General features: G+C 40.4%; 1 pseudogene across 1 annotated transcript; it reads right to left on the minus strand.

Moving 5' to 3' along the window:
• Positions 1-473: 473 nt before the first annotated feature.
• LOC309636242 (BUB3-interacting and GLEBS motif-containing protein ZNF207 pseudogene) lies at positions 474-8,187 on the minus strand (annotated as a pseudogene). Its single transcript has one exon. The product of its transcript is annotated as a BUB3-interacting and GLEBS motif-containing protein ZNF207 pseudogene (transcript).
• Between the last annotated feature and the right edge of the window lie 1,926 nt (positions 8,188-10,113).

A 10,113-nucleotide genomic window follows, 5' to 3' on the forward strand; every position in this document is an offset into this window, starting at 1 on the left:
TACTATATGTTATTCTTTACTAGTGGGATTTTTCTGTTCCTGTGGATTCTTTCTTCTTGTTAATGCCTTTTATTTTCCACTTAGAGAAGACCCTTTAACTTTTCTCTAAAGTAAGTTTAACATTGATTAACTCTTTTAGTTTTTGCCTGTCTGAGAAGTTTATCTCTCCTTTAGTTCTAAATGATAATTTTGCTGGGTAGAGTATCCTAGGTTGCAGGTTTTTCCCTTTTATTTTTATTTTTATTTATTTTAATTGCAACTTCAGGAAAAGTTCCTGCTTTATTATTCCAAATAAATTTTTGCATGTAAAATAAATGTCCAATAGTTACTGGTATGTGGGAAGATAGTGTTTGTTAAAGTCACAATGAAGCCTTATTGACGGAAGCTTGGCTATATAAACAGCACAAGCCTTATTGACGGAAGCTTGGCTATATAAACAGTTTTCAGTTTCCAGTTAGTTAGCTCTTTATATAAACAGCACAAGTTGAGAAAAGGTTTAATCTCCAAACCTATTAGACTGGATGAAGTAAGATAAGTGATGGCCACCTTGAGACACTACAGGAGATCTCATTCCCATCGGAGGTCAAGGAGGCCCACCTTGGTAAGGGGGCACCATTGGCGGTCCCTGCCCATACGGCGGCATGGCACCAGGAACATATCCTGGCATGCCTTGATGATGACCACCATACTGACCATGAGGTGGCATTGGGGGTCTCATTCCTTGTTGCTGTGGGATGCCTGGCTGTGGTGGCATCGTACCTCCAATTGGTCCAATGGGTGGATTACCAATGGGAGCCTCTCCTGGTCAAGGAAAATTACGTTGATATTTAGGTAACTGTGCTCTTCTCTCTTCCAGCAATATATCCTCATCTGGATGGATCAACTTACTGGTTGCACTGGTCGTCGTAAGTGTAGCAGGCTTACTTGTTATTGAAGCTGCTGGTTTAGCTGCAGTGCTATTTATTGTACTAGTGGTTGAAGCTGTAGACTGTGTATATGCAGGGAATGTAGGCTTTGGGGGTTCTGTAGTTGTTGCAGGGATACTATTTAAGGGCTTGAAATCTGTACCAACAGGTCCTTGGGCAGTTGCCTGAGCCTGTCCTGCACTGGGGAAAAGAGGCTTAGTAACTGGAGGCTGTGGAGCTGGAACTGTTGTTGTTCCTGCAGGTGGTCTGTTAAGAATACCTGGCACTGAAACAGCCTGTGCTTGAGTCATTGGAGGAATTCCAGGACGTGGAACAGGAGGGGGCATACCTGGTGGCATACCAGGCATCAGAGGTGGTATTCCTGGTCCAGGTGGCATCATTCCACCCATTGGCATCATTCCAGGTGGCACTCCTGGCATAACTGGTGGCATTCTTGGCATCAGAGGAGGAACACCTGGCATTAATAGAGGTATGCCTGGAGGCATTCCTGGTGCTTCTGGAACTGGTGGTAGTCCTGGTTGTGCCACTGGGGGGATATAACCTTGTTGAGGTTGAACAGGCTGTGGTTGAAATGAAGTTGAAGCTGCAGAGTCATCATCATCATATTCATCAGAATCCTCTGGTTGCTTCTTTTTTTGACTCTCTGCTTGTGTTTTCTGTTCAAGAAGTCGTCTTCTTTCATCCATGTCTTTTCTGGAATACCTGCCATACCATATATTTCCAACTCTATGTCTGTTCTCCCAGGTATTGCATTTGGTACTGCATCTATTGTCTCTTTATGCACCTGCATGCAATGAATAGCTAAGCCAGGTCCTGTATACAATTTCTTATGACATATATGACATTTAAGATGCTTTGCTTTTTGGTGCTGTATAAGGATCTTCTCATCATCAAAATCTCTATTACAATACCAGCACCATGACTTCAGCTGCTGCTGCTTCTTGTGACCCATAACTGCGCTCTACCGACAAAAAAAAGGGAGGAGAAAACAAGCAAGAAAAACTAGCCGAAGAGTCGCTCACTCTTCCGACCCAACCACCACCACCGTGTCCCACAGGAAAACCAGGTTTTTCCCTTTTAGCACTTTCAATAATGATGCCTGTCCCTTCCAGCCTGCAAAGTTTCTGCAGAAAAATCAGCTTATAGCCTTATGGGGGTTCCCTTATATATGACTCTTTGTTTTTCTCTTGCTGCCTTTCAATTCTCTGTATCTTTAACTTTTGTTATTTTAAGTATGATATGCCTTAGTGTGGATCTGTTTGGACTCATCTTGTTTGGGATCCTCTGTGCTTCCTGGATTGCATAGCTGTTTTCTTCCAAAGTTTTGTGAAATTTTCAGCCATATTTTCATCAAATATATTTTCAATCCCCTTCTCTCTCTCTTCACCTTCTGGGATCCCTGTAATGTAAATGTTGGTATACTTGTTGTTATTCCAGAGATCTCTTAAATTGTTCTCATTAAAAAAGAATTCCTTTTGCTGTTCTGATTGGATGATTTCCATTATTCTATCTTCTGGATCACTTATGCATTAATCTGTATCACCTTCTCTGGTATTAATCCTTTCTCGTGTATTTTTTATTTCAGTTATTGTATTCTTCAGTTCTGACTGATTAAAATTCCACTGTGTTCCTCTATTCTTTTTGCTAATTCAGTTAGCATTCTTATTACTAATGCTTTGAATTCTTTATCTGGTACATTATTTCTCATTATTTGTTTCAGGGGTTTTTCTCTCGCTTTTTCAAATGAGACCAATTTCTCTGTCTTCTTGTTTTGCTCAACTTTTTTGTCTCTAGCAAATTTGGTGAAACAGTTCCCTGTTTGAGATCTTGAAGGTGTGCCCTTATGTGGGAGCCTCCCTGTACAGTCTGTGTGTGTCTTGTGGCTTTGGTGGCAGAGTTGGATTTGATGTGAACATAAGCCATGACTTTCCTGTTTTGCTGGCAGCTATCATCTTGGTGGGAGGTGAGGCTGGAGAAGGGGGATCCAGGGCTTGAACTAGATGCGAGCTGGGGCTTCCCCTCTGCCCTCTGCTCAGTGGCCATCATCACCCTATCGGGGGCAGGGGCCCATCCCTCGTTGCTGGAGCAGAAGCCCTGAGTGGCAGGTCTAAACTTTCTCTGTTCTCTTTAAGTGTGTGATCTCCCCCGTCCTAGCACCAGCAAACTTGCCCCATAGGGGAGAAGTGCTGGGGCAAGTGGGGCCCATGGAAGCACTTGGTGTGTGTTGGGGCATGGGCTGTGGTGCTCCAACCACATACAGAAGTCTGAGCTGCGTGTGCTGCACTGCCTGTGCAAGCGTCACTGCCTGGGCCAGCTGCCTATGCCCTGCTCCACTCAGGTGCTACTTTGGGTCTGAGTCTCCTCTGTCCCTCGCAGCTGATCTCTCCCCTTTGCCTCTGCCACGCCCGCCCTGGTTTGGAGCTGCACTGCAGTGCAGGCAGGGCCCGTGTGGGCTCCTTGTATGTGTTGAGGCACAGGCTGTGGCGCTTTGGCCACGGACAGAGTGTGGGCTACTTCTGATGCACTGCTTGTGCAAGCACCGGTAGTGGCTGCCCCAGCCCTGCTCAGATGCTGCTTCAGAGCTGAGCTGCCTCTGTGTCACGGGGTCGAGCGCTTTTCCTCAGTCGTAGAGCTGTGATGTGAAGTAAACGGGCTGGAGCATTCCCTTGGCTCAGGTTAGGGCTCACGCTGGGGATGTCATGGGAAGCCAGCCAGCCTCCTCAGCAGTTTCAGTCTGTCCTCTTTGCCCTGTTTTGGGAGCAAAGCAACTCCTGTGTGCTCCTCATGAGTGGAGTCCGGGATTCCCACAGCCCTCCTGTTAGTCCCACTGACCCTCCAAGCGGCCAAGGGGACCAGCCTTCCCTGTGTTGGACCCCAGGACTGGGGTGCCCAATATGTGGCTGGAACCGCGCATTCCCTAGGGAGGATCTCCACCTGTGTAATTTCCCTTTTCCGCTATGTCCCCTCACAGGGGCACAGGTCCTGACCTGATTGCTTCCCTTCCGTTCCTACTGATTGTGTGTGGATCCTTCTTACAACCTTGGTGTACAGAGTTTTTCTGCCAGTTTCCTGTTAGTTTTCAGTGGGATCTGTCCATATGCAGATGTATTTTTGATATGTTCCTGTGGAGAGGTGAGTTCCACCTTTTCCTATTCTGCCATCTTCATCTCCTCTCTCTTCCAAGTTAAACATTTTAAGAAACAGAAACTGACTTAGGATGGATGAAGCCTAAAAACATTGACAAGTTTATTTTAAGTATATTGGGCAGCTAAAATCAATGGGAGAGCTGGAATACCAGGAGAAATGGCCAAAACCACATCTCAGACCTGGGTTGATGTGGAAAATTCTTCTCTCTTCACTACCTCTGCTAGGAAGCAACCACCTAAGCCCTTGGTTTTTGCTGCATTTAGCTCCTGAGACGAAGACCAGAATGCATGTATCGAGTGCTATAGCCAAAGATAATGCCTGGGCCTAACTGCAGGAAAGTCTAATAAGCAAGTGCCTGACCACTCACTCTTTAAAGAGAGACAGCTTTTCCCATGTCAAATCAGACTCTGAAAGTGTGAAAACCCTAAATATCAAAAGGCGTTTAGATGCTAATTTGTCAAAATGAAGGAAAATACCCATACAAGTAGAAAGTAAAGAAGTGATTGATATGAAAAGAAATAAAATAGTTGATTGGGAAAATGGGTATTGAGAGATGGCAAGAGGAGATCTGAAATTAGTTTGGGGAGTGTTTGTGCTAAGGGACTAGGAAGATACACATACTTCGGTGGCAAGAAAATCATGACCTTTGGAGCCAAAGAGAAGGGAATTTAAATCCTTGTCTTGATGCATATTAGCTGTGTGTCTTAGTCAAGTTAGTCCAGGAACCTCAGTAAATTGGAGATAACGATATTAGTATGAAGATAAAATAAAATATGTAAAGGTCTGTCATTCTGTCTACCATATAGTAGGTACTCAACAAACATTACCCACCCACCTATTCCCCCCAAAGCTTTAGGTTAAAAGCAATGAGGAAGGTCAGTACAAAGATTTCCATGTTGTTCTAGCATCTAATGTCCTGAATTCCTCAGGAGATGATGATTGGTAAAGGAACAATAAGAGAGTAAAATGTAGAGGTAAGTTTTGTTACTGGTAAGGGATAGAATCTTTTCTGGAGCCTGGCTGGATCACAGGATGCCCTATGGTTATTTTTAGTTTTCTCTCAACCAAGGTGCTGAAGACAGACTAGGCCTTGAACAGTCTTAGTGAGCAGGTGTACTCCCTGGATTTTCCTCTGCTTCTGCACCATTTCTGTCCAAGTAGATCTGGATTTCCATCCAGTCTCACCTTCTTCCTTCTTTTGAATCCTTTCTGGAAGGAAAAAATAGGAAGCAGCCAATCTAAAGGGAATTCCAGTTAAAAGCATTAGGAGTCATAAAAGGTCTACAAAAGGGCCCAAATTCAAATATATTGATAAATATTAGCATCATTCTTGGGCAAGACAATAGTAAGTAGTGAGTTGATAGGACTGAGGTTTGTTTGAACATACAGGAATTCAAATTCAAATTGCTTATAACTCAAGCAAAGTGAAATATAAATGAAAGCAGATAGCTGTCAGGTTACAGACCCCAGCCTACATCTGGGGTTTCTTATCTTCTCAGAATCCTCTTGCCTCTGAGGAAACATGGATTGGAAGACCCAAGGTGTGAAGACTTTCTGTTTTGAACTCAAGCAGCTTTACGTTGCATCTCTCATTCACATTGAGGTTACACAAGATATTATTTGAAAACAGGGCTCTGTGGCTAAAAAGGACATTTAGACTGTGATGCTCTTATATGCAGATTTCCAAGACTCTCTCATCAGATTTATAGTAAGTGAAGACTACACTTTTCCCAAAGTACTTCCACATACAGTCTTTCAATGACCCTCTTAAGAACCTAGTGAGGAAAGCATATGACTTGAATATTGGTGATCAAGAATATAGCCACGTATAATTTTCAGTCAATAGAATAAAACTTGATCATTTTTTTGAATGGTGAAAGAGAGATTACTATTTTCTTCACAGTCAGTGGTTTTTGCTGTCTCTAACAGGCTCATTCTGACCAGGAAAAATGGATTTGGGTTGGGAACATGGAATGTGAAATCAGTGTTTCAGGGACATGGACTTTCACAGAGGCCTCTGCAATCACCATGTTCCTGGCTAGTAAAACCCACTGAAATTATTTTCTTGCTATAATGTTGTGATTTACAACTTAAACGTGTTCTCGTAAATAGAGATGCTTCCACGGCTTTTCCGCTTCCCACCCTTTTTGCCAGATGTCGGCACATCTGAGAAAAATTATGAGATCTAATGTTAAAAGATCTAATGGTACATGAATTGTGTTTTCTCCTTATGTCTTGATGTAATGGGGAAAAACATGTCTCTAGAATTGGCTATTTCATTCTCAATGGCACCAATTATTTAAAAGTGTCATTTATATACAGACCCTGCAGCTACATCAGTGCAGCTGGAATTTAATTTAATCCATTTACTCATTTGTTCAATTAACATTCAGTGAACACTGAAAATGTTCTGCCTTAACTGCAGGTGTTCTCTGCAGTAGTGGGAGAATTGGGACCATCCAACCAATCCCAGCAAGTAAACACAACGTAAGTAATAAACCGTTAGAAAATGGGTAGTTCAAACATGTAAGTGCCACCTTCAGTAATTTAATATCCAACACTACTGTTGAGATTCACAAAGAGTTTTTGCTCTTAAGAAACATACCTATTGGAAATATAAATGTATATGAATATATATATATATATATATATATATATATATATATATATATGTTTATGTAGACTTACTTCAGCATTTGACAGTTAAAATACATGCACTGGAATCTTGCTGCTATAACCTCACTAGACATAACCATATAGGATAAGTTTGTTCTTTCTGTTAACCTCAATTTTCTCACCATCTGGTGTGCCTGAGTTGCTTTATGGGAATTTTGTGAGGAGTAGGATAAAGCATGTAAAACATGCAGCACAATGCCTGGTGTGGAGTAACTATTCACTAGTGGTTGGTGTAGGAATGATATTGATGATGATGATGATGATAACAATGTTACCTCCTGTTGTCTTTCCTTTACATGAATGTGAAAAGACAACCAGCAGTGGAGGGAGCAGAGGAGTGAGGTACCAACTATTCAATGATAACAACATAATTTTATCTACCAGTTTCTCTTCAAAGGTCATCTAAAACTTGGACTCCATTTTTGAGGGGTTTTGATTATGTAATAGTAGATGATGTGCAAAGGGTCGCTAATCACAATAACTTTAGAAGCCTCCTGAGAGCCAAAGAACCACTACTCTACCCAGACAACACGATATGTCAGTAAAGTGGAAGAGGATGAAATAGGTTTATGGTGCACACATCCCACCACACACATATACATCCCATATATATTATAATATGTATTATATAATATTTATTTGACAATCATGTTAGTTGTTTTTCATTGTGCACTTATCATGGACCAGGCACTGCACTAAATATTTTATATGCATAATTGCAGTTAATACTTAAAACAACCCTATGAGACAGTTGTTATCCCCATTTTACAGATGAAGAAAATGAGGTTCAGAGACATTTAATAAATTTCCTGTCTTCACATCAGTAATTTGAGGAGCTGCTATGTGAACCCAGTTAACCTGACTCGGAACACTTCATCATCAGTGCTACACAGTGTCTTTTAAAGGTGCTTATTATGTTCAGATGTGTGTGTGTAAAACCTGACTCTTCTGCCCCTTATCATCTGTCTTTCTTCAGCAATTTATTTAAATTCTGAGCCTTAGTTTTCTCAACTGTAAAGTGAAGATGATGATAATACCCACTTTAAAGAGCGATTATTCAATGAAGTCTTGTTCGTAAGAGCATCTAACTTAATGATTTGTATTTAGTGCATATGACAGCAAATATTCCAAAACTGAGATATGCTAATTGAATACTTTCTCTTCATTGATGTAGATTATTAGAAAACTGTGTTATAAGAATGAAACAAAGCAACCTGCAGCTATAAAACAAAAGACGGCCTGCTTGTTGAGCCCATGGTACCTGTGGTTGAGCCATAATAATGGGAAAAGTTATGACAAAGGAGACAAGACTATACAATGGAGAAAAGACAGCCTCTTCAATAAGTGGTGCTGGGAAAACTGGACAGCTACATGTAAAAGAAAGAAATTAGACCACTCCCTAACACCATACACAAAAATAAACTCAAAATGGATTAAAGACCTATCAAACTCTTAGAGGAAAGCATAGGCAGAACACTGTTTGACATAAACCACAGCAACATCTTTTTTGATCCGCCTCCTAGAGTAATGAAAATTAAAGCAAAAATGAACAAATGGGACCTAATTAAACTTAAAAGCTTTTGCAGAGCAAAGGGGATCATAAACAAGATGAAAAGACAACCCTCAGAATGGGAGAAAATATTTGCAAATGAAGCAACTGACAAAGCATTAATCTTCAAAATATATAAGCAGGTCATACTGCTCAATATCAAAAAAAAACAAACTACCCAATCAAAAAATGGGCAGAAGACTTAAATAGACATTTCTCCAGAGAAGACATACAGATGGCCAACAAACACATGAAAAGATGCTCAACATCACTATTAGAGAAATGCAAATCAAAACTACAATGAGGTATCACCTCACACCAGTCAGAATGGCCATCATCAAAAAATCTACAAACAATAAATGCTGGACAGGATGTGGAGAAAAGGGAACCCTCTTGCACTGTTGGTGGGAATGTAAATTGATACAGCCACTATGGAAAACAGTATGGAGGTTCCTTAAAAAACTAAAAATAGAATTACCATATGACCCAGCAATCCCACTCCTGGGCATATACCCTGAGAAAACCATAATTCAAAAAAACGCACCCCAATGTTCATAGCAGCACTGTTTACAATAGCCAGGACATGGAAACAACCTAAATGTTCATTGACAGAGGAACGGATAAAGAAGATGTGGTACATATATACAATGGAATATTACTCAGCCATAAAAAGGAATGAAATAGAGTCATTTGTAGAGACATGGATGGACCTAGAGAGTGTCATACAGAGTGAAGTAAGTCAGAAAGAGAAAAGCAAATGTCATAATAACGCATATATGTGGAATCTAGAAAAATGGTATAAATGATCTTAGTTGCAAAGCAGAAATAGAGACACAGACATAGAGAACAAATGTGTGGATACCAAGGGGGAAAGGGGTGGGGTAGCAGGAATTGGGAGACTGGGATTGACACATATACATTATTGATATTATGTATAAAATGGACAACTAATGGGAACATGCTGTATAGCACAGGGAACTCACCTAGTGCAGTGTGGTAACCTAAATGGGAGGGAAGTCCAAAAGGGAGGGGATATCTATCTGTATGTGTATAGCTGATTCCTTTTGTTGTGCAGTGAAGGCTAACACAACATGGTAAAGCACCCATACTCCAATAAAAATTAATTTAAAAAATAATGGGAAAAGTTAATGGATATATAGAGCTTCCTCTATATAAAGCATTGTTTTAAGTGCTTTTATATATATTATTTGTTTAATTCTTTTACAAATCTAAGCAATAAGTACCCAATTTACAGATGAGGTAACATAGGTACAGAGATATTAAATAATTCAAACTTGGGTTGTCACACTCAGAGTTCTCACTTCTAACCATTGTACAGCCCTTCCTCAGAGTCCCTGTGGGGAAAGCATCTGTCACATCTGATCGTCTTCCTGTCTACTCCAGTGAAAGCCCATCCAGGATAGACCCTCTAACCAGGTACTAACCAGGTATCTATGAACTATTTGATATCTTCACTTTAGTAATCAATGGAGATCATACATACACAGATGGGTTGTGTGTGTGTGTGTGTATGTGTGTATGTATATATATATATATATATATATATATATATATATATATATATATATATATATATATATGAACTAATGGAGATTTTAATATCTGCATATAGAAATGATATTTTACATATATGATGGACGTTGTATATAGAAGGATTATATGTATATAAATGGAGCTTCTTACGTATATATTTGTATTTACAAATTTCCTGCATCTTCTCTTCCTCCTCCTCCTTCTCTCTCGTCTCTTTTCCTCTAAAATACCTCATAATAAATGACAAAGGAGCCATTCCCT

Source organism: Balaenoptera borealis (assembly GCF_965194805.1).
Source record: "Balaenoptera borealis genome assembly, chromosome: 10".
Taxonomy (NCBI): Eukaryota; Metazoa; Chordata; class Mammalia; order Artiodactyla; family Balaenopteridae; genus Balaenoptera; species Balaenoptera borealis.